This window comes from Rhipicephalus sanguineus, chromosome 6 (assembly GCF_013339695.2).
Source record: "Rhipicephalus sanguineus isolate Rsan-2018 chromosome 6, BIME_Rsan_1.4, whole genome shotgun sequence".
Classification (NCBI taxonomy): domain Eukaryota; kingdom Metazoa; phylum Arthropoda; class Arachnida; order Ixodida; family Ixodidae; genus Rhipicephalus; species Rhipicephalus sanguineus.
Window position 1 is genome coordinate 132,553,409 of NC_051181.1, and position 25,113 is coordinate 132,578,521.

A 25,113-nucleotide genomic window follows, 5' to 3' on the forward strand; every position below is an offset into this window, starting at 1 on the left:
AAAAAAAGCGATGCAATTCTCGCCTTTCACGGGTTGGAATTTTGACGCCTTTTCTTTCCATGCGTCTTTGATTACCATTACTTAGACACAGCACACCTGAGACGCGCAATTGTCTCTTCAAGGTGTCTTCTGCACCCCTTTCTCTACTCCTCTACTGCCATTCCATGATCTTGTCAAAATTTCTTGTGCGGATGCTGCAATAACGAGTCTTGCCAGACGTACTCGGTCTCAAGTTTACCATGCGGTTTACCATGCGGTCTGCATATGTGCGTGAAGAACAGATCTTGGCCCGCAAAAAGACCGTGGACTGCGTTCGCAGAAAAAGTTCTTACACTAGAATTGCCTGTAAAAGAAAGTAAGAGCCAATTTTGATGCGGCGACACCGTTATCGAAGGCCCACAGCTAATGGTGAGAGCCATTACGAAAATTTGTGGGTGCGGCTCCTTGACGTTCCGACTAAGGTACGAAGGTTGTTACACATAAACTCCTCGTTAGGGGCAATTTCAACCAGTCCTTATGAAGGGCACATGATGAGCGAAAGAAGCCGTCCAATGGCAACACTTGCATACGAGACGCTTGGCGAATTTGCCCTTCTTGTAGACGATTTTACGTAAGACACATAGGCCCACCGCATTGGGCCGTTAAACGTAATGTCTTATTATTTTTGTATATTGCGACGTGAATTAATAAATTCATGAAACGTCGGATGCACCAACCCAACCGTTTCCATGCTTATGCGTCTACCGTAGCACTTTGAGTTGTCAGTTGAGTTGTCAGAGAGAGAGAGAGAGAGAGAGAGAAAGAAGAGGAAAGACAGGGAGGTTAACCAGACGGATGGCAAGGCCACAGCCCAATATGGTGGCACCGAATCCCACCCGAAAAAAAGCTTTGAGGACGCTTGAGCTTCGCCTTCATGAGTATAACGAGATAACGTATAATCGAGTCCCGTGCCCATCGCCTTCTTAACTGCTAGCCTAGCTTCGGTTCTCGGTGCATGCCTCAACCGTGCCGCAAGAAAACGAACGTCTGTGCGCGTAATATTGGCTGTTTCAAAATATCCTAGAATGCTTACTGCAGGTACAGTTGCGCAGTGCCCACTACGCCGCAATTCTTCATTTTTCGAATCAGCGAAGGGCCCACTACGCGTCCGTAAGGCAACACGCGAACCTACGCAGCTGCTCACTTTGTTAATGCTTTTACTGATGATGATGATGATGATGATGATGATTAAATATGTCTGAGGGCTTTGCAATGGGTGTGTTTTTAAAACACCCACTCGTTGCGCAAGTTCACATGTTTTGACGCCTGGCGCGATTCTACGCTACTGCCACACAATATCACATGCGTTAAGGAATAAAAAAAGCCACAAGTCGCAAGCCATAAACAAAGCCTCCCACTACAAGACATTCATATAGCGTTTTTTTTTTTCCGAGGCTGTTTCAAGCAATGGCATAGCTTTGTGGTAGAGCACCTGCTTGGCACAAAGAAGGCCTGGGTTCGATTCTCACTCGAACGAACGATTTCTGTTATTTATTTTATTTGCATCTTCCTCGATTTTTCGCTCACAACCAACGACGGCAACACCGTCGCCGACACCGGAATTTCTGCGAAACGAGCACTTTGACGCCATCGCGTTAAGATAGTTTATACCTGGTGGTGCTGTGATATTTCATGGCGTCCGTGCAGTCTATGAATGGGGAAAGAAATAAATAGGTAACGAGACGATCGCCCAAGCCATCACCGTCTGCTCACTACCAGCAATCAAGTTTTCTCACGTTCGTTCCCGAGACCGAAAAAGCTGCGTGAACGTGAAGGCTTGACACTGCCGTATCCACAGCGAGTTCGCATTAGCATTCGATGCGGACATGCCTCTCTCGTCTGCATCAGCATGTGCGAAAACACAGATAAGTCTGCTAGACGTCTAGATTGCTCAGACAGGGCTGTCTGCGAGTAAAATAATGATGACAGGCTGCGTCGACGCTTCCGAACTGCTGATACTTAACAGCATTTCGCACTAAAAGGCGAGAACGGAGTCCATAAATGGTGAGCTGATAACTAGTTCGAGTTGTTTTTCTTCCCCTCGCAGCAGTGGCTTTGAACCTTTATCTGATTTTAACGCCAGATTGGCTTAGTACTCCGGCACTTCCGAAGTATTATAGCGAGGAGAAGGAGTGACTGCGCGAGTGTGAGGCATGACACTCACGATCACCAGCTGACTTAATGGTTATAATTTAAAGCTTAATGGTTACAATTTCATGGACGCGACGCGAAAACAGTCACAGTACTCACAAACCTTTATTTCACGAGACATGATTGCTGTTCATCGATGTGTTTGTATCGGTTTCTTTGCGGAATGCTTTCGGCTGGCTCCTTCGGCCTTCCGTATTGCGAGACTTAACTCAACTACTATAATACTAATAATAATTATCGGCGTTTCACGTCCCAAAACCACGAAGTGATTATGAGGGACGCCGTAGTGGAGGTCTCCGGAAATTTTGACCATTTGGTGTTCTTTAACGTGCACCTAAATCTAAGTACACAGGCCTCTAGCATTTTGCCTCCATCGAAATGTGACCACCGCGGCCGGGATTGGATCCCGCGAACTTCGGGTCAGCACTCGATCACCATAACCACTATAGACCACCACGGCGGATTTAGTCTAACCTAGAAGAGACGGCTTTAGTCGACACGATCCGGTCTGCTGATTGCCAATACGATTTGTTTGCGGGCACCCCCCCCCTCCACTCTTCTTCTTTTTTTTTTCATTGCAGGAAATACCGTATACCCAGAACACTGAAGTCATTCTTCCCGCACAAAAACTGTCGCTCACATGCGTGGCGTGTGCCGCACGATGACTGCGCACAAACTATAACCGCGACCTCAATCGCGAGCTCGAAGTCGTTAGACGAGTAATAGTACGGAGGGATGTGGTTGCCCGGCCTTTACGGATATAAAAGGAGCGGGAGGACGGAACTGGAACGTGAAACTGGTAAGCAGGAGTTATGCTGGGCTTAAGTGCGGCGAGCACGCGATTATTTGCCGTGGGACCGAGCATCAGTTTTGTTGCTGGCTCTTCTGCTCGAGCGTGCGTGACACATTGCGAGCAGCGCGTTGTATTACATTGTTGCCGCTTTCCTTTACCGCTTGTGCTCGAAAAGTGTTGTGGCCGCGCAGTGCATTACGTGCACGTATACGTTTGGGTGGTAATGCGCAGCTTTGAGCGAGTATGCGACGATCAGCGCTCGTTCTCGTGTCCTTGTGCGTTCTTTGTCTCCTGCGGTGTGACGCGCTGGTCTCTAAAGACTAGCGTCCGACCTGAAAAGAGAACAAAGCATTGCACACTAAAGAGCCATGGTACAGGCGCTAAGTGCACTGTTTCTTATCAAGAGCACACGCGTCGTTCCACACCTCAACGAGATATTTTTTACCTGTGTGCTGTGGTTTCGGATCTGTTGTGTACTTGACGCACTGTATACCTCTGTGTCGCAGGTGTGGGCAATATTATGTACGATATATATTAAGGCTATAGCCTCAAGTTGCTATGTTGGCGCTCTCGTCCGCGAGACTTGCGCGAGACCCTATATAACCACTCGCAATATCTCGCGATCTAAGTTCTAATCGTAACAAATATATGTGAGGCTTTCCGCACGAGTATCAGCCCATTCATGACTTGAGACTGAGGTGAGGAGAAGAAAAACATGCTGTTTCTCTATGCTGGAAGGGGTCAAAAGCGCCCATTAAATGTGATCATCATCAGCCTGTCTACGCCCACTGCAGGGCAAAGGCCTCTCCCATGTTCCGCCAATCAACCCGGTCCTGCGCTTTCTGCTGCCACGTTATACCTGCAAACTTCTTAATCTCATCTACCCACCTAATTTTTTGTCTCCCCCTCACGCGTTTGCCATCTCTTGGAATCCAGTCACAACTGACTGGATTAAATGTGATACGAACGTGCAAATGCCACGTATAGGAAATGACTGCAAAATCTCGTAGACTTAGAGATTCTAGTTTTAATACTGCCGCTTATATTTGTATCTCACGCTGAAGTGAATTCAGCTGAGAAAAATGAAGTGTCAGAGTATGGAAATTACTTGAGCTGCCTTTCTGTCACACCAGTGCCATGTAAACAGCACAGGGATCTTTTTATGAGCTATATACATCGAGTGAAGAAAAGGCAGCGCGTAAACGGAGATAAAGAAGAGAACAAGTTGACCAGCGAGCCATAACACATGGGGTAGGAAAAAAAAGAGAGAAAGCATACAAATAAATCAATATACTTATATATTCAGACGCGTCAGCGATCAATATCAGAACGGTGCGCAAAACTCCCCCAAAAAGTGACGACATTTTGTGTTGGACGCTATTGGGTCTGCGCGCTTCAAACCAGGGCGTGATATATCTTCCTTTACGAGCACTTCGGGTCACATGCTACCAAAAAAATTCAAAGAGCATCGTGTGCACACAAAACCCCGGTTGTCCAGGCAAAGATGCGCTCAACTCTCCGGCGCGATGTCCACACGGCGTCGACGACGTGGCGCCAGTCCCAGATGCGAAAATAGCGTGCGCGCAAGTGTTGCGTGTATGACAGCCGAGAATATTGAGCTGCATAGTATCTCATAGGCGGCGGTTATGGACGATCCCATCTAGGCGATGGGTCCGCGCTTTCACACCCGCGAAGGCGTGCCAGATCCTGCCAACTTCACATGTCGCGCGCGCGTATGTGTGTGTATGTGTGCACGTCACCGGAGCATCGCGTCTACAATGGTGTCTCAATACGAAAGCCCCGTGCTTGCTCCATATTGGAAGGGCGACTTGCGAAGGGCGGGTCGCAAGGATACAGCAGTTTACACTTTATGGCGCGCGATGTCGAGGGAGATGAGCATATAGCTGTCATGTCAACCATTTTGTATATTTCATCGCCGCTTGTTTTCTTTTTCTTGTTTTTATAGCGAAGATGTCTTAGTCTACCCTGTGCCGTCGTCGTAGTAGTAGCAGTAGTAGCAGCATTAGTAGTAGTAGTAGTAGTAGTAGTAGTAGTGGTAGTAGTAGTAGTAGTAGTAGTAGTAGTAGCAGTAGTAGTAGTAGTAGTAGTAGTAGTAGGCGTCACGCAGGTCACCTGACTGGAAGGGCAGTGAATAGAGAAATAAATGAAACGGAACAATGATGATGATTGTTGTTTCTTTAACCGAAACTTATCATTATCATCGTCATCATAACAGCTTCGCTGTTCTGTGATTTTCACAGCGTGGAACTGGCTGATTTTTTTTTTTTTCTTTCCAGGACGAAATACCGATTCGCGGACCAAGGTCACCTTTTTATCCTGTCTTCCTATTCGCTTGCGCCTTTTGTTTCTCGGCACGTCAGGCGATCTCTGCTTATTCACGTCATCTGTAACATAGACATGACTACAACTTACTTTTCTCGTTATGCAATGGTGGTCGATCCCTTTGCTGCGTGATGTGTCAAAAATGTTGCCACCATAGGTCCGCCCCACTGGATGCGTATATATACTTATTATGAACAAGGCTGTATACGTATGAAAGAGTGAATCGAATCCAAGTTGTAAAGCATTCGCTACCACTTATCGCTGCATCAGCTCGCGTACCGGTGAGCCATGACGAGGATAGTTGCTTTCGCATGAGTAAGATAAGAAACGTAATAATAATAATCATAAAAATATCTGGGGCTTTACGTGCCAAAGCCACGATATGATTATGAGGTTCTTCAACGTGCACCTAAATCTAAGTACACGGGCCTCGAGCATTTCGCCTCTGCTAAAATGCGGTTGCCGCTGCCGGGATCGAACCGGCGACATTATGGTCAGCAACCGAGCACCGTAACTAATGTACCACCGCGGTGGCTAGGAAAACTAAACAATCCAAAGCCTCTACTCTCCCACTGCCTCGTAACACCTTGGACGAATTCCAAGCACTGGGGACATTTTGCATGCATTACCCGAGCGAATGATGGACAGCACGTGAGTGGAGACGAGGCTTCATAAAGCCTTCAAGAGCGATGATAGGGATGGTAAAATCGATGAACGATTAATCGATTAATCGATTAAAGGTCCACAATTAATCGATTATTCATAATCTATTTGTGTCTTTCGATTAATCGAATTAATCGATTAAAACTATTCGATTAATCGATTACGGCATCCCCCACTCCCGCCCCCAACCTCGCCCCTTGGCCGGAGCGCATGACTGCGAGGCGCGCTATCCTGAGACGCAGACCATGAACGCTATCCTTGACGCAGGAAGTTGCAAAGCCGAATACTACTACTTCTTATGGTTCTCTTTGGGATGCCGTCGATCGCGCACTTCTACGCAACTGCGTGGCACTGGAGTACGATCCGATGAATTAAATGCCTTCTCAGCTCAAGACATACAATAGTAACCCTGTAGTCGATCGCCGCACCAATCCGAATTCACTTGAGGCTTCGCACAGCATGCGAACTGGCCTTGATCATGTGTTTGACGTTGCAATGGAGTATTTGCCAATTTCTGCAACGTCAGTAGCATCCGAGCGCCTTTTTTCGCATGCTGGATGTGTGGCGACCCAAAGGAGGTGTCGGTTGTCGCCCGAGCATCTCGGGCAACTGACATTTCTTCGCTCAGTAGAAAAAAAAAAGCATGTGGTTCGGAGCAGCAACCCCATGAAACAAAACAAAAAAGGGGACTGTTGAGAAAGTAAGCAGCACGTGGATTCGCCAACTTTCAAAAGAGAAGTTTATTCTTTTCTGTAAATTTCATACGTGCCAGCGCATCGTCTTGTAGCTTATTTTGTTCGTGTTTGTTTTTTGCCGCGCTGTGTCATCGTGTTGCCGCACAAACGCATGTCTGCTTACATTTGATAAACGAGTAGTTTTCGTCACCTGTAGTGTCTATCGAAACTTTTTGTATTTTATTCAACCCTCAGATTTTACTCGATTCTTGTGTAAGTGCGGCATTGTAATATGCGCTGCTTATTTCCTCACTGGTTCTTAGTGCCGTTCTGTTTTACTCTTTAGCAAATAAAATATTGTTTACCAATGAAAGAGAGAGAGAAAATATATTACAAGGCAGAGAGGGTGGCCCGAGCTAGTACGCCCCCGCCCCTGCCTTCTACTCTGCACCGCGGAAAACGCAACGGGGGAAAAAGAGTGATGAAGTACGATGATGAAGAGATGATTAGGTAATCCGTATATACATAATAAGACACGTTTGCTAGCGTAAAGAGGAGAAGGACGCTAGTAACCATCTTTTATTATTCTGTATACCAACTAGCCCAACTGTCCGTCTTATAGGGTATATATACCATTTTCATAATTGTTGAGCCAGCTTTCCTACGATGCAGTTAGCCCAATTAATGGCAGCTAGTCACTTCTTCAAACAGAGTGTTCAAGCGCGGTTTGCTTGCGCTGGGACGCGGAAAGTGTAGACTCGGCTCTCTTGACACGAGCACGCATAACAGACAAACGCCAGCACGTGCAACTACGACCTCGTCTCCACTTGAAGCAAGAAAGTTGCTGCCATTAGTTGAGAGAAAATGTAGCGCAGGAATGCGCACTCGCGAATTGTGAAATGGTTCTTATAGACCCTTATGTAGTCCGCAACTTTACGCGTCGGTTTTACCGAACGTCTAGCATCCAGTGTATTACTATTGAAGAATTAAGTGACCTTGAAGCACTTAGTAATACTGCATGGTCGCGTATTTAGGGAGAAATACAGCTTTCAGCTAGAGGCCCCCGTCTACTGCTGTGACAAGAAAGGACAATCGCGCAATTTATGTTGTAATGTCTGGTACACTAGATAACGCTCACAGTTTAGGATGTACACACGATTGAAAAGGTGTGAGTGGCGCCGTGTTACGGCAAAGATTAGGTGAAACCTGCGGAGTATACTGGCGCAGCTGCTGTTTTTTCTAGCCGGGAGGCAAGAACTCATGCCACTCTATTTCCCGCAATATTAATTAGAACTAACTGTTAAGGGTGTCATACACCCTTAACATCCCTTATACTTACCTTCGCATTGTTGTCTGTTAGTTCTAATTAATATTGTGTCTAACAAAGAAAAACGAGCCCCTAAAAGTAATCTTCTTTCCTTCATTCATAGCGAGGGTCTTGTTCTCGCAGACATGATGCCTTCAGGTAGTATGCGAGGGATTATTGATCAGCTGCCAGCTCGTAAAAAAAGGTCACTAGCTACGTGACGCCAAAAGGCAGAAAAAGAGTGTTCCACACTCGCCGCCATGGCTGCGATCGGCGCTGACTAACACTCCTAGATTTAAATACACATGTGTACCCTATGAAGTGGACGGGGGGATGACCGGTGCCGTAGCTCAGTGGTAGAGCATCGGACGCGTTATTCGAAGGTCGCAGGTTCGGTCCCTTCCGGCGAAGTTATCTTTCCGTCCACTTTACTTTCTTCAGATTTATATCCCAATTATTACAAATAACACCCCCTATACTTTTTCTTGGCAATATTGTCTGTTAGTTCTAATTATTATTGTGTCTAACAAAGAAAAACGAGCCCCTAAATGTCATCTTCTTTCCTTCTATTTCCCGCACTTGCCTGTACGGATGGTCTGTTTGAGACCAGTATATTTCTGTGTAATCACAAGGTCTTTTTCTTGAGGGCTATGACCTCAAGAAAAAGATCGCGTCAGTCCGCAATTATGTAGGGCTTCCACAATATCTAACTGACAAACCGAGAAAAGATGCCTTGCTTACTAGAGGGAGCGTCTTACATAATTTATCCTCGTCTCTCTTTTACCTTTCTCGGGATTTCCTCACCCTCCGCCGCACTGCATGTTTCAACTGCGACTTTCCAACCAGTGTGGTCCCCGAACGCGCCTCCGGTTTCGATGAGCTCGAGTATGCAGGCTTCGAGAAAATGCGACCTGCTGCCGAATAGTCCGGGAATGATGGCCACAGATGCTTGAATCCGCGACATCAACCACCGACGACGGGCCCCTTGTGTTCAGTGTGCGAAAGTGTGAATTTTCGCACACTGGACACAAGAGGCCCGTCGTCGACACTTTCGAAAGTGGGAATTTTGGATCGTCAACGCGTCTAATAAAAAGATTTGGGCCCATATTAAACACGAACGATGCCTCTCAAAGATATGTCGGTTTTAAAGCACCCATTAAAAATGTCGATTAATCGATTAATCGATTAAAAATTTCACCGAAAGCAATTAACCGATTAAAGGCTAAATCGATTAACGATTAACGATTAATCGATTAAAAATTTTAACCGACCATCCCTAAGCGATGAACGGAATATTGTGTCGCAACAATGAGACAAGCACCGTGTAGAATTAACCAGCAAAAAAACTGCGTCACCTGTGACGCGCGTGCCGAAAGGAGCTAGCGCCGTTACGCAGCGAAATGGCTTCGCGTGGCTGGACGGCCAAGATTTTTCGGGATATTTTTGGCGAATGGAAGCCGTTCAAACTCGAGCCAAAAAAAAAAAATATATATATATATATATATATATATATATATATATATATATATATATATATATATATATATATATATATATATATATATATATATATATATATATATATATATATATTATGGTGAGCACCTATACGTTTTGCAAATGGAAGGTCAATCTTAAAGGGACCGACAACTGGCCAGAACGGGTGACTAGATCCTGGTGGAAATGAAAAGGCCGTGAATTATAGTGACAGATTCCAGAATACTTTTCGCGATCTGAGTGGAATTTATATTTTTAAATCGCGTTTAAAAGTAACAAAAACCGGTATGTCGCGCAGCCTAGCGCGAGCGCCATGAACTAGACGTATGCAGTCTTAAGAGCTTTGTTGTACGTAGCCCATTGCTTTTACACGCACCAGAACGAGGGCTGAAATTTTGAATATGTATTTTATTGTCGAATCCCGTTTGCTTCTAAGGTAAAAGAAGTAAAGCATGGGATGCGGCGCTGCTTTCGTGGCTTCCAGTACTTCCAGTGAAACGGAGGCTGCGGCACATGCGCGTGGCGTCCGGCGGCGTTTCCCGCGTAGCTCGACTCTCGTCTGCTCTCGTCGTATCGGACTTTTGAAGAGTAGCACGCGAGTTTGCGCTGCTGCTCGCAAAATGCCATCGACTTACTGTTCTGTGGAGGATTGCTACCACTTCATGAACAACACTGCTGATGTATCCTACCGCTTGTTTCATTTTCGAAGGCTTAGCTTGGCTTGACTAAAATGTGATAAAGCGACCTGTGTACGGCCATAGTACTCCTACAAGAAGCCCCAGAAAAACGCTATAACTATTGTAAAATAATTTAATAGGCTAGAAAGCAGTAGTCGCGGCGCCGCAGGCTTTGCAAACGTATACTTAGGGCATAACTTGTCACCACTGCTGGTGTATAATCGCTATCGCGCTCACCTCTCACTGTTTGCAGCATGTGATATTAAGACTGCATAATCGCTGCAGATCGGAAAACTGTGATTACAAATGTTTTACGGCGTTCTCCGCGTTACCACTCCGTGATTAGAAGCTCTGACCGGTAAGCTTCCCGTTGCACTCAAGAAAACGGGTACCGCAAAAGTTGGTTGTCGGTCCCTTTAAAAGATCTTGAAATATTGCAGTTTAAGTGTATTTTTTTCTGTAGAGTTATTTTCTGTAATCATCGGTATATGTAAGGAGGTAACAAACAAACAAACAGCGCTACAGGCGGGATGGTGACAGAACGACGGACATCGGCCAGCTGTCTGCCGTTCCATCACCATCCCGTCTGTAGTGCTGGTTGTTCCTGTCTTAACGATGTACACCAACCAGCACAGTTAGGGGCACTCCTGCAGTTTCAACGCTATGACCTCGGTCCTTGCACTAAATCGTTTTCGACCAGCCGCGGTAGCTTAGCAGGTAAGCTGTCGCTCTGCCGAGCTCGAGGACCCCGGTTCGATTCCCGGCCACGGCGGCGGCTGCACTTCGATGGGGGCGGAATGGAAGAACACCCGTGTAGGTATATTTAGGTGCCCGCGAAAGAACTTCAGATCGTCAAGATTACTTCGAAGTCTTCCACTGGGACGCGCCGCACAGTCATATCGTAGTTTTGTCTCTTAAAACCCCATAATTACGTCAGTTGCTTTCATGCGAACAGGATTAACGTACCTTTTTACACTTTTCATCGATGTGAAATCAACGAAGAAACGTGGTGAAGTCTTTAGGCAAATGAAAGACTCCGCCTGCATGTTGGTCTTTCTCATGCTTTCTTTATTATTATTATTATTATTATTATTATTATTATTATTATTATTATTATTATTATTATTATTATTATTATTATTATTATTATTATTATTATTATTACTACTACGAACGAATAGCGAAAGCTGGAAAGTGGAGTTCACGGGCATGCGCATTTGCTTTCTTTTGTCGCTGACGTTATAGTCGTTATTCTCTACCTTCTCATTTTCAAGTTTCGCGCACAGAATATCGGCGAACAGCGCTGAAACTTCGCTCCCTTGTAACATCGCCGTAACGCACAGCTTAGTTGGCGAAGAGTGTTTTGCGTAGGACGCGGTCTTATTTTGCGTTCTATTGCTCTTCTTGAGGCTCTAATTCTACGTATGATCTGTCTGAACACCAGCGTATAACGCAGGAGCGCATGCGCGCCTCTTATCGCGCCATGCAGTGAAAAGTGCTCGGCAAGACATGCGGGGTGTTATCGATTGTTTGATTCGAGCTTACGCCTATCGTCGTTTGAGATATCGCAGGCATTTCTTGACCTCCCTATCAGAGAGGCTTAGCATATTTTGATACGACACCCAAATCGCAGTATAGCGCTGGCTATCAAGCGCTGCGCTTCGTTTCATACATCAGATTCAACGCTGTGGAAGTCCGCGTGTCTCCCGCTTGGATGTCGTCGTTGTAAACGTGGCCTCCGCGATTGGCTCCGGCTGCGCGCTGCCGGAAGTAATCGCGGAGGCCACGATACGTAAGCAAAGAGACGCTAAGCAACCCAGAACAACCTATTGACAGCCGTGTAAAAAACTTAGTTGATTTCTAAGTCACGGAGCATATTTATTTATTGCTCAGTCTAAAAACGAAAAAGGAAAAGGCATTACGAGTCGCAAAATCAATGGTCGATTTCGCGGTGTGAACGCATCCACTGCAAGAAGTACCGTTAGCTTCCATATCTTTGCACCTGATGTATGAAACGGAGTATAGTCACCAAGAGCAAAGAGGAACAGAAATTTGCCCACCCTTACCACAGCTCATCGAATTCTTCATGCCCCCTGGGGCATTGTGCAGTTCAGTTGGAGGCTTTGCAAGCTTTGCTTCCGCCGGGCATCGTCCAGTGTTCCTCCCCTCTTTGTCCTGGCTTCAGGAAGTGCCGCTGCGGTGCATCCGGACCGGGGTGTGTGCATGCTGTCATTCTCGCAACCTGAAAGTCGCATCCTGGAGACAGGACGGCGGCGACCGAACCCCTCAAGCATGGCTCCGTTCTTCGGCCCCCTGGCAGACCAGGTGGATGTCTGCCGCCTCATCGAGATCTGGTGAGAGTGCGCGGTTGTATTTTACGAGCGCTGCATTTCCAATGCGCGGACATAGGCGTAGAGAGAGAGAGAGAGGGGAGAGGTTGTACAGAAAAGGCAGGGAGGGAGGTTAACTAGACTGTGTTTAGATTGCAATCCTGCACGTGGGGATTGTAATGGATGGACGGATGGATGGATGGAAAAACTTTGTTGAGGATACTGAGAAACGCGATTATCGTCCAGCGGGCCGCTCCCACGTGGGCAGTTGAATGAGGGGGTAAAATATAGAGACACGGGCGAAGCTTTCCCTTAAATATAGCCGTAGCTATTCCTTTCGAAAATCTGTTGTTTTCTTGGCGAAAGTTGTAGTGCACTATGAAGGGCATGGACGAAGGAAGTGACGACAGGACGAAGCGCATCGTCCTGTCTTCACTTTCTTCGTCCAAGTCTTTTTTTGTGAACTACATGTTTCGCCATGTATCACCCCCAACAAGCCCGTTCTTACATTCTGTCTAGATTTATTGACACCTTCTGGCGGAACTCTGCGCATTTACTGCAAGGCAGAAGAACAAAAAGGTGTTTGCTATTTTCATCAGATTCTTCACAGAAACAAAAATGCGTTTTTGCTTTAGATGCATAAGGACCATCTTATGACTGCGCGGCTGACTTTGGTTAGAACTACTTAATTAGCGGACATCTTCTAACTAATATCTTATGTTGGAGTGTGGTGCGGTGATATGGGGTTCCGGCACAACACTGTATGTGGGACAGCTCATAGGTCACCGGCATGTGCATAGCTGCGTCGCGCGCAGCACGACGCAACATACTACTTGAACATAACCTGGATACTACTTGAACATAACCTGAAAGGAAGAAACCGGGAGGGGCAATTGCCTGCAGATCTCGCAAGGCTAGATCCGCCGGCAACCTACAACATCCTCATCATCATTCTCATAATCATCTAAATAATACGAATCATCGAGCCCTGCATTGTGAAACCGCCTCTCTCTTGCGATTTGGACGCGTTCCTTTGTCTCGATAGATGCTATGAGGCGAGAAACTATAGTTCTTGCTGCATATGCATCAAGAACGTGTACGTTTATGGCGAAATAAATTGAACACGGAGCGTTCTGTTCTTCAACTTCAACTTGTTCAACTTTGCTGTTCATCTGGTACAGACCTCTCGCAACCCTTCCTCACCGACACTTTGTCTTATCTTCGTTTCCTTGCATCCTTATTGAGCTACCCTATTGGTTCATAAAATTTTGTTACATATTTTTTTCGGTTTTCGCCGTTCTGCTACAACCATCGCGTTTGAAAAGAACACTGTGACCGAGTCTAATTTTCCTTCCTGTGCTCAGGCTGAAAAAAAGAAAATGAAAGGAAGTGCCTGAGGCTCCAGGGGCTCACAAAAGATCCAATCTAAAGGAGCCGCCAGGATAACCGGTACGCCATTACAAAACGCGTCCGCGAACCGATACCCAACCAAGGCCCCAGGCAAAGAGTGAGCCTTAGAAGAGAGGCGCCGCGTCATGAATACGCGCACACACACGCAAGGAAAATTGAAATAAAACAAACTCAACAGTCGAAAAAAGGACGGCAAACGCGCCCGTATAGAGTGTTCAGACGCATATCACGAATGAAAAGCGACATTTACAAACGGAAAGTATTAACCAAAGAATTTTCTTTAAAGAGCAGCAAAATTCAATCAGCCTGCAGATACGATGTTCTTGTGCGCGCTGCAGTTGCACTTGTGGCAGTTGGTTTTTACGTGTTCCGGGCTGCGATTCTCAAAAAAAAAAAAAAAAAAAGCCGGACTGAGTGCTGAAGAATTGGCACAAGGGTTTCTCTTCGCTCGGTTCTCTATACACCTGTCTCTACTTTTAGTATCAGCACCGACCTGAAATTAACGAATCTTACAATGGCGACATTTACTCCCTTTCACGTGGCAACGAATAACTATGGTATGAAAGAACTTCAACTGGCGAGGGTATGCAAGCTTCCGTTGTCTATGAAATTTAGAGATGCCCTGAGTGAGAAGAAACACCACTAGTGCTCGCGGAAAGGGGTACTTCTTTTCGCTGTTCTTTTTGTTGTGAAAGCAGAGAGAACGTTCGAATTTTCGAAGAATGGCGCGCTTCAATTAATAAGTGCACCATATGAATTCCATACGTCTGCGTCATCTTAGAACAAGAAACTGGCCGATTATGACTATACCCATATTGAAAGTTTCAACAGGGCAAACACGATGAACGCATGAATAAAAGACGCACACGTATATTTTCTCTTCTCGTTTGATGTCGGTCAACTTTCAACATGATTAATTAAGTCTAACTTATCAAACAGCCGTAACAATGCTACTTCTCAAAGAGGTGTTCTATAGCGGCGACGTTCGTGTTCAGAAAATGAAAGGAGAGCTAGGCATGACCAGAACACGTACACGGTTTACTGTCCTGCACACATATGGGGTTCGGGGTGGATACGAATACAAAGCGAGTGCATGCGCGCCGTCACAGCTGTTGTCACGAATAACTTGTCGAAACTTGTAAGTTTTCACAAGTCTTTCGTGCAGGTTAATTATTTGTGAACACTGTAATTAATGCATTCGTACGGCCCCCTGTTGCGACGGCTTATAGACAATTTTACGTAACACACATGGGTGCCGCCACCTTGGGCTGTCAAGCGAATGTTTTCCTACTTTTGTATACCGCGATATAGATTTTTAAGGTCGTGAAACGTCGAATGTGCCAACCCAACCACTTTCATGCGTATGCGTCCGCCGTAGCCCTGTTCGTTTATTTGTTAAAGATATAAAACGGCAAGGTTAACATAAGCCCAGTATCGCGGCACTGAAGTCAATCCATAGGTTCAGGACTTGCTGGAATCAACGTCCTCACACTGCCCTTCGACCCCTGCTCACACCGTGAGACTTCTCAAAAAGACCAAGTCTCGTCCCACTCGGACTGGTTCATCAGAGTCGCGAAATTTTTCACGTCTAGGTGGGCCTGCCGTCCTTGCGCCTCGCAGCGAAAGCTCCCTGTGAGAGCGTTCTATATGCACTAATATGCATTCTATATACATTCCGGTCGGCCTGACAAGCACACAGCGCTCCCGAAGCATCCGACAGAAGTTTAGTGCCGACTGCAGATAAATGACCGAAGAATACCGAGAGAGCCGGGCAGGAGCGGCCCAGCTTAGACGACGCGAGAAAGGGCTTACGCGCCGGCGATGCGGGACGCACCGTATAGTTTTAGTGAGAGCGGAGATCGCCGCCTCACAAAACAAAGGGCCGTATATCTTGTGACTCGTTGGCGGCCGCTTCCTCGCGCGCCCAACGTGCGTGTAATGTATGCTCGCGCTGTCCATCCGCTCTCCCCCTGAGGACCGCTTCATTGCTCGTAGAGGGAGAGGGAATCTATGACTGCCTGCCGCCGTTTCTCACTTCACCCGAGATGATTTAGTTAGCCCTGCGCACGTGGTGGGCGCTGAAGCGAGAGAAACGCCCCGCGGAGCAGTTGGCCGCGTTAAGACGCGGTCGAGCATTACGGACACGTTAGCTTTTTACGCCAATCAGAGAAAGAGAGAGATGCTGGTTTAATGAAAAGACAGAAATATTGGCCCTGCTTGATTGCTTGGCAGTCACTGCGGATGATATGTGGTATAGTCGTGAAATATACAGTGGTCACATAGCCCGTACAGGGGTGGCCAAATGTTCCCCGGCCGCCCTGTCATAAGATTACATGGGATAGCAGCCTGGGAACTTTTGAACGCCCCTGCACGTATGAAGACACACATATGCGTGATAAAGTTATTTACAAAGCTTTTGTTGGGCATGTAGGTCCTATCAGAAGCACCAGCAGCGCTTGTGGAGCTCCCAGAGCATGGCTGGTATTTCTCCGTGCACCGAGATTATCCCGAAGATCTAAATGTTAAAGCAGCGCTGCAAGTGAAGCCCGGCCTCTGTAGATTCTTGCACTGGGAGGTAAACGCATCAGTGCATGTCACATGTGAGGAACATTACACGCTGTGCACACTGACGCGTCTTTTATGCCCAATCTTTCACTTAATCTAGTTGATGCAGCCTATGTTGAGTCTCGACCAGGGTCGAGACCAGAGTCTCGACCAGGGACCAGGGCTTCTTCATGCCACAGAGGTCACATGGCGTTGAGAGTAGACCGTATAGTTTTTTCACCAACACGGTCTTTTGATGGGTTGGTTGTTACATTACTAGTTTGCTTGTCCATGTAACGGCACTAAAGCGTTTTCTTGGGCGCTTTTTGCAACCACAGTCATCCCAGTTCTCGAAGGTCACTTTCTTTTTAATTTTACTGCTTTCAGTCCATTGAATGGCGGTCACTGTTAGAAGAAAGAAGGTGTTTTGCTAATCCGCTTTTCAGGCAAGATTCTCGAAGCCACAAGTACGCAGACTGAAATTAGAACGAACTCCGTTTCAGAACGTGCCTTGACTCTAGCAACCTCATATCCGCCAATGGTATCGATGCAATAGCGAACAGAAATCTGGATATGTCGAACGCTTTCGGGTAGTTGAGCGTCATAGTTCCACGACACCGCCGAGGTGTGTCTGACTACGCTGCCGACGAAATCACGTCTTTTGCCTGACCTTGGAAATGCCTGCGTTATTTTTGTCCCTAAAATACGGTCCCTTAGCGCACTGTTCCCAATTTCAATGGTCGAAGGTTCCGCTGTAAAGAAACTTATGGCTTCCCGAATTTGGAGTGGCTTGCGAAAAAAAAGAAGAAAGAAAAAGAAAACAACCCGTGATCTCTTTTCTTATCATAGCATCCTTACTGATACGTTACGCGTTCATTACAGCCCCTGATCGATACACATATGCTGTAGTGTATGTTATTGTAAGCAGCGGGCGGCAGCGCATGGATCAACATGTACGACCTTTATTTACGCCTCTTTATTTTTTGTTTCACGCCATTTATAGAGGTGTACATTGTACTCGACGGTGCGTTATTCCATTCGAGGAAAGGCTGGCGGAAGCCCTTGACTTACGGCACCTTATTGCGAAGGAGCAGTACGAGGTCGCAGGTTCACCGAGAGCGTCGTAAAGTATCTCGCGTTTATTGTTTCTTACTCATCTTTATCACGCGGCAGCCCGGCATCTAAGACCTCACTGCCGAGACCATCTTTTTTCCAGAGCATGCGCAGCAGCGCCCAACGTATCGAGTCATTGTGCAAAAGCGAGCACAGCAGGGGACGAAGCAGAACGATTGCCTGGAGAATAACCACCAGGACGTGAGGGGGGAGGGAGGCGCAGCAGCTGATATGTACATACATACAAGGCGCAGTGCATCGAATTAAACAAAAGAGCTGAAGTTAATTGAGTGCCTCTTCTCGACCGATGAATGCCGAATACGCTGTTCTTGGTTCACTCCGTGCCTTGTCTCCACACCGAGAGTCATGCCCCCGTTTGTCGCTTATTGCGTGCAGTACAACAGCATTACAGCGTGATTTTGGTCGAACTTCTCAGCCTCCAGCAGTCGAACGTTGACGAGCCGCGGCGAGGATTCACATATTACTTGGTTAATAAAACACAAAACAAAACAGAACAAAACAGAACAAAACAGAACAAAACAAAACAGAACAAAACAGAACAAAACAGAGCAAAACAAAACAAAACAGAACAAAATAAAACAAAACAAAACAGAACAGGTAAAGATAGAGGAGCTAAGTGAACCCTGTTTTTATACAAATGTTCGCAGTCACTGCTTCGGAGGCGGTGCATTGAGCTAATATATGAACATTGCAAAATAAACCGAAACTTCAATGCTGCGCTGTAATTGTGTGAGTTTGCGCTAAACTACCATAATATTTCAAACCTCTTCCGACGCAGATGGCGATCAGCGCCTCATGTTGACAAAGATTCCCCAGCTTCTATAATGAGTATTCACGTGACGTCAACGTATGATTTAAAGTTTGGAATGTATTTCCAGAGATAAACAGATGAATATAAAGCACATCTTTTTGACAGTGTTTGTTAAATAATGAAATAACATTCTCGATGACGTCAGTGCACTTTTACCTCTTACAGCACACTGCGTTCTTTATAAAAGAATATCTCTTGATGGAATATTGATGGAATCATAATTAAACCCTTTCGTAACACACAGAGTATGTGGCTTACGTGCTTTTCCAATGCGGAATTGCAAATGAAGGGTGTAACGGATGTTCAACGTTTGCATTATATTAGTTCACACAGTTTCACAGTTTGTACGCTGTTGGACGGCTATAGAAATTTGTTCTCAAACTGTTGAATGCGCAAGGCATGCTATAGCAAGCTCGACCGAAATTGGCACAGGACCCCACTAGAGACAGCTGAGATCTCCCACACTGCCGACGTACTTTCTCTCGCGTATGCATATAACGCCTATGCATCATTCGCGAGCAAATAAAGGCTCATTGCTAAGCCCTCAAGCAGGTGACCACGTTCAATGATGGTACTCAGAAGCGCAAAGGAAAACACCGGAAACGCAAGAAAAGAGAACCTGTACACAGACCTTGTGTTTTTTGGCCCTTCTAAGTACCATCATGAGGCCTTACAAACTCGCCCTATAGTATCTGCTCTTCTGACACGTTCGGCGCGATATTGGACTTCGCGTGCCAATTCGGGGCATCACGGAGCCAGTTCAAACGCATCTCTGACCCGGCCGCAGGCGCTATACAAGCGCAGCTCCTCGAGTGAGCGCGCATGCGCGCAAATCCTGCCGCGTCTGCTTGTTTTAGCTCGCACCAACCAAGCTATTGCACTCGGCCGATGCGCGGTGCAATACCGGTAATCCTCGAGTAGCGCGAAAGGCACACATTGGAGGGAGGGTGGTTTTGTCGGGGCCAAGTGCGTGGCAAATATTGAACTTTGCCGGCAGAGCAGGGGGGGGGGTGTCCAGACCAGCCGGGCTTGGTCTGGTCTGGATAGTGTGGCTCTCGCCGAGCAAACATCACGCATTGCTTCGCGCCTATCGCGAACGCCGGCGTGAGCAGCGTGCCGTGGAAGGGCTTCGTGCTCTTTCTCAAGAGAGCCAAGTGTAGCGCGGGCACGGAGTCGTTGCGATATCGCGTGCACGGCAGGAGAACTCTGCCCGCGGATCGCTGGAAATTTTCAAGTAGAGCGCGACGGTTAGAAGATGGAGTGTACGTCTGAGAAAAAGAAAGAAAGGCAGAGTCTATATAATGAGTGGAGTGCTAGACACACGTTGCCCTAGCTGCTTATAGTACAGGTAAATATGTATTTTAACAAACGTTGTATACTCTATAGTTAGGTTACTTGCTTGATTTCAATAGCGATGATGGAACAGCAAGATCTTTGTTATATATAGTTTGCAATGAAAATTGACGCAACCTGCTTATTCAATGATGCGTTCAGGTCTTACATGTATAAAGAGATCTTTATGTCAACAACTCGCGCGTTGGCGTTCGCGTTTGGAATTTCTTTGTCTGCATGAAGGTACATAGCACAATGTTTTCCGATACTGGAGCGATGTGGTCAATACGTCACGGTAATGAGGGACCTTGTTCCGCACTATCATGTAACACCTGTGAGCCTCGAAAACAGGAGCAGCTGTGATTCCATTTTAACGGTCCGATTGTCAAATTTGCAGCTGCATTTCTGCGCATTGGCGATCCCAAAGCACGAATGTCTTATTTATTTATTTATTTATTTATTTATTTATTTATTTATTTATTTATTTATTTATTTATTTATTTATTTATTTATTGTCGGCGCGATAACATCAGGAGGTCCTCGGGTGCTGAGAAGACAAGCACTATCTCTCACTCGATTCACTCTTTCCTTTATCACCTATCGCTCACGACTAGCTAAGAGATCCTGTTGATAACGCATGCGGCGCCGCTGCTCGCATATACCAGCACGTGCTGGTCACTGAGAGTCATCATAATTTCCGTCTCATCGTCCGCCTCTGTCATTCGCGAGCGTTAAGAACAAGTAGTGGAATAAATTATTGTAATTATTTCTCAATTTACTACGAAGGCCCGCCTCCGCAGTTCGCTCTTGGCCAGCCTGTATCATTGTGATTGCAAACCCAGACGGGCCGGAGTACGCCTTCCTTACGCTGAGTGCGTCGTAAGTGGAGCGCTCCTAATGACGTCACAAATGAACTTGATCGCTGTAACGCGTAGCCGCTGGAACTAAGTGATTCGGATCAGGAGAGCGTAATCAAGGCGCTGGCGCCTTAACTGTACGATAATCAGGGCTTCATTTTCGTACTTAGCAACGTGAGGGTTAGAGCTAGTTGGTACTTCATACTCAACGACACAAAGCGCAAAAACTTTCAGACAAGAGACGGAGACGGAAGATTTTTGCGCTTAGTAATGTTGAGTTCATTTTGTTCTTTCTAGTCTGTAGCTCGGAGGTGTGATCACACTGGGACCATTATAACGAAAAGTACAATTTGCTCGTATGACGTGTGTTCTTTTTGATGATGCTTATATGCGGAATAAAAGTCATAAAGCTATAAAAACAAAGCATACAACACGAGACATGCTTCTTATCTATGGCCTTGCACTATACGAAGATGCATCACTTGAACATCGTTCGTTTGAAATGTCGCCAATTAAAATAGCTGTCTGCATATCTTGAACTATGATGTATATTCATATGTTCCCTACAAGTGCTTAGTACTTGTCAGCGTTCCATGCGATGCTGTCACTTCTTCACCGATGAGCGTAACTTTTCAGTGTGCCAAGAACTAAAACATGCACCATTGAGTGGCTAATGTTGAAGGAGCTGTTCGAATGTTTATCGCGTTGTCGGCTTTAAGCTGTCGCCTTTGAAGCATTAATATCGAAACTCCGGGCTATGGAGACAGAAGGAAGTTTACATCGTTCATCATTTGAGTAGTCTGCGCCACATCTGCGATTAATAACCGTGACAGCTAATTGTACCATTTTTCAACTCTATGTGGCTAGATCACCCGTGATCTTTTGTGACTGCCTCTTTTAACAACCTGAAGGTGACCATTCTTGCCGCATAACATCAATCAACCATGCCAAGTCATCAGAAGTCAAGATATGAACTGAGTTGGCATATGTTCTTAACTTTTCAACAAGTGATAGCTTAAGTCTAATAATTTAATTTCATGGGTTTTACGTGCCAGTATCATGATGTTATTATGAGGCACACCGTAGCGGAGGGCTCCGGCAATTTCGGCCAACTGGTCTTTAACGGGCACTGATAACTTTTCAGGAAAGAAACCTTGCAATTTATGATGAAGTTTGTAAAGCCTTGTAACTAATGGTTGATCACTTTGTAATATTATTATATGGTTGCCCCCCCCCCCTCCCTCTTTCTCTCTTTCTCCTAGCGGCCCGCTTTCAGTTGCGCTATAACACACAATCTATCACAGTTCATGAAGAACAAGACGAAGAAAAAGAAGAAAACCGTGAGTAAGGGCCATCAGAGGAAAACTGGCACAAAGAACTAGATGGAGGCACAGTGCAGGAGCTGCCAGACGTCTGTAATCTCGCGAGGGGCGGCGTCTGGTGCGTAACGAGGGTTGGTTTAACTCTACACAGACGTCCGGGAGCCGACACCGTGCTGAAAGCAAAGTATGAACGCATTTCTTCACTCAAGAAACGCTCGGGTAAGTTGCAATGCGTGTGCACGGCGCTAGCGAGTGGACCAGTGAAAAAGGAGAGCCTATGGTTGATGTGCGCTACCCGCTGGTTTCAGGAGTGGACGTCCGCTCTATTTACGAGAAGCGATTGATTTCTTTCCTTTCACTGCGTGTTGTGAAATACCGCAGAAGTATGCCCAGTGGACTGCAACTTGGAAATAAGAAAAATTAGCGCAACTTGCACTAAGCCGCGCAAGGCTGGATCCCAGCAGAGCTGGAGGGCACGTTTCGGCTTCTCTTGTTGACCATGTGTACAGAATGCTTGGGAGGGGATTGAGCGCGTGCCGGTTCATGATGATGATAAATTTATATGTAGGACACACGGAAAACCTCAGCTCTGCTGTAAAAAGCGAAATAAAACCTCCCTGACCATCGATCTGCAGCTATTACTTAGCAGCACGTTTTTAATGTTACACTTCGTATTGAGCCCACGATAGTTTTTAGCAGCGACGTCGGTGGTGTTTTTATGCATCCAAACTGCTTTGCGTATCTGCGCGTTGCAATTATTTACGTTTGCAGTGGATCGGAGGCGCTGCAAAATCACGCGAGGGGGAAAAAGCTTCCTATGATTCCTATACCGGAGGCAGTGCAAAGCCACGTTGGGTGCAGAATGCTTTCGGAAGAAGGGAGAGGTGGGATTAATACATTCGACAGAGAAGAAAAAGAAAATGGCTTTCGCCTTCTAGTCGTCTTAGGCAAATGCATAGGGGATCGTGTGACTTGTTCCCTATAACTCTTTCTCGATCTTGGCTATCATCGGCTTATACGACCAGAATGGAGTCATATGCCGGTGTAAGGCTAGCGCTGAGTCTCATGCCTGGAAGCCGTAGAACTGCCGAACGACCTGGAAACTGAGTGTAACAGCAGATGATCACACTTACGTGACGTCACTACAAGCAGAGTGCATTGGCGGTAACCTACATCTCAACCGAAGAAATTCCTGTATCCGCAGGCGTGCGCAGGATTATCCGTTAAAAGAAGGTGTGTGTGTGTGTGTGGGGGGGGGGGGGGGGTATAGGTTTTTTCCGTTTGACTCGAGCAATATGGGGGAAGGGGAGGGGCGAAGTCTCACTACAGCCCCCCCCCCTTCCCCCATGTTGCTTGAGTCAAACGGAAAACAAGCTTAGCATGGGTGCAAAAATGAAAGTAGAAGCGATGACGGGCTTCCCACAACGGCTATGCATTTGGTACCCAGGCTTTCTGGAAGTAAAGGTAGTGGTATGATATGATTAACTTTATTCGGGTTCTGAAGATCAACCCTTAGGTTGACGTAGGCGGCTCCCACGTCAGGACAGTAAGGTTTAACCTTACTGCCGTATCGTGGGTCTTCTGGACGGCTTGTACTTGATCTGAAAGAGCTCCCCTGTGAAGGACTCTTTGCCACCACTCTCTTTTCTCGTCACAGTCTGTGAAAGCCACAGGACACTGCCAAAGCTGGGAGATAAACACTTCTTGGAATGCAACATCAGGGCTCCTCGGCCACCATTACCGTTAAAAACCTGCATGCACATAACCCTGCACTTGAAACAATGACGGGGCAGGTCCGACTTAGTAAAGGTAAGGACAGTCTTGGCGTATCCCCTTCGGTGATGGGGGGGGGGGGGGCGTATGCTCCCCCTGTGCGCACACCTATGCCCGCATCTTCGGGTCACGCTTAGAAGCATATTTACGCAGCTGTACTATAAAATAGCGACGTATCGCGCACTGTTATAGGCCGACGGTAGGTCCATGCGGTACATGCATCCTGGGCGCTTGCCGACAGCCGTGCAGCTGTCTCGGTAGACCAGCCGAGTTAACCAGCGACCCTGACGCCCCGTCATGGCGGCTGCCGAGAACAATGCCGCCGCGACGACTCGCTTGCGTTGCTAACCACTCCGAACGGACGTGCTGCTGCTGACTGTGCGGAAACGCGGTTCGCTTCTCCGGTCACGTCGCGTCGGGTTCGCGGAGCCGTGCGAGGAAAAAGCGCAGGAGAAACCAGGAAGGCGAGTCACTCGCGAATAGCGAACAGATGATGGAGTGCGGAGTAACAGTACAGAAAATGGGCCTATAGTTACGCAAGCTAGGCTTTCAGTACGTTATACTTCTATAGCCCGCTCTCAGGGAGGTTTATATTTTTTTTTCTTGTCGTATGACTTGCGTGTCGCCTTCTTTTTGCCTTTTGAAATGATATCAAGACAGGGAAGTATTGCTATCGGCCCTGCTTTCTTCGTCATACTGCAGGTCTTTGAAGTACCATCCTTCTCTGTGGTCTACTGGTTATGGTGCTTGACTGTTGATCCGAAGGTCGCTTTATGTGTGTTCGTGCGCGCGTTTGTATGTATGTGCAGTGTATATATTTTCAAGTCGCTTCAGAAGTCCAGGTGGTTTTATTGCAACATTGAAAATTTCAGGGCGTGTGGGGGTGTATGAATCACCCCCCCCCCCTGGCTACGCCAATGTACTCAACAACGTCCAACCTAGTCGAACAAGTAGGCCCTCGCACGGACGCAGGGGAATTGTTGCCAAGCTGAACAGCTTCGCAAGATTCGATGCACGTCACTAAGCAGCAGCACTCTGCTGACAACGTGCACGTTGGAGCCCCGTCGTCGTCAGCAAGAGCGATGGCACACAGAGGCGGCGGTAGCCGACCGAGCGATTACAGCAGCATCGCTTCCGCACACGCGTGGCGCAATCGATCCACGAAGGTTCACAGCTAGGTCGTTCGTGAGCCTAAGGTCAGAGTCATGCGCTTGGACGAGCACGCCGGCTTACGCCTCGTTCGGCGTGGGCACCCGCTTCCCATCGACGTATCGCTTCGCTCAATCAGGATAGGGTTGAGCCAGCCGGGTGTATACTCGCGTACACGACGCTTCTTCGGAGAGCTTCCGCACACACCTGTTGTGCATGCGTAGGAGTGTTTCCTCTCGAAGCCGATTGTAAGGCTTAATCCCACTTTCGAGGACGTTGAAACGTCGTTAGCCACGAGGAAGAATAGG

At 46.9% G+C, this 25,113-nt stretch overlaps 1 long non-coding RNA gene across 1 annotated transcript in view; it reads left to right on the top strand.

The window, feature by feature from the left end:
* LOC119396439 (uncharacterized) overlaps positions 1–22,490 on the top strand; it is a 177,878-nt gene extending 155,388 nt beyond the window's left edge. Inside the window, exons 4-5 of the long non-coding RNA XR_007416596.1 lie at positions 16,931–17,052; positions 21,824–22,490. This is a non-coding gene — a long non-coding RNA (uncharacterized LOC119396439). The remainder of the gene's footprint in view (positions 1–16,930; positions 17,053–21,823) is intronic.
* Positions 22,491–25,113: the final 2,623 nt, after the last annotated feature.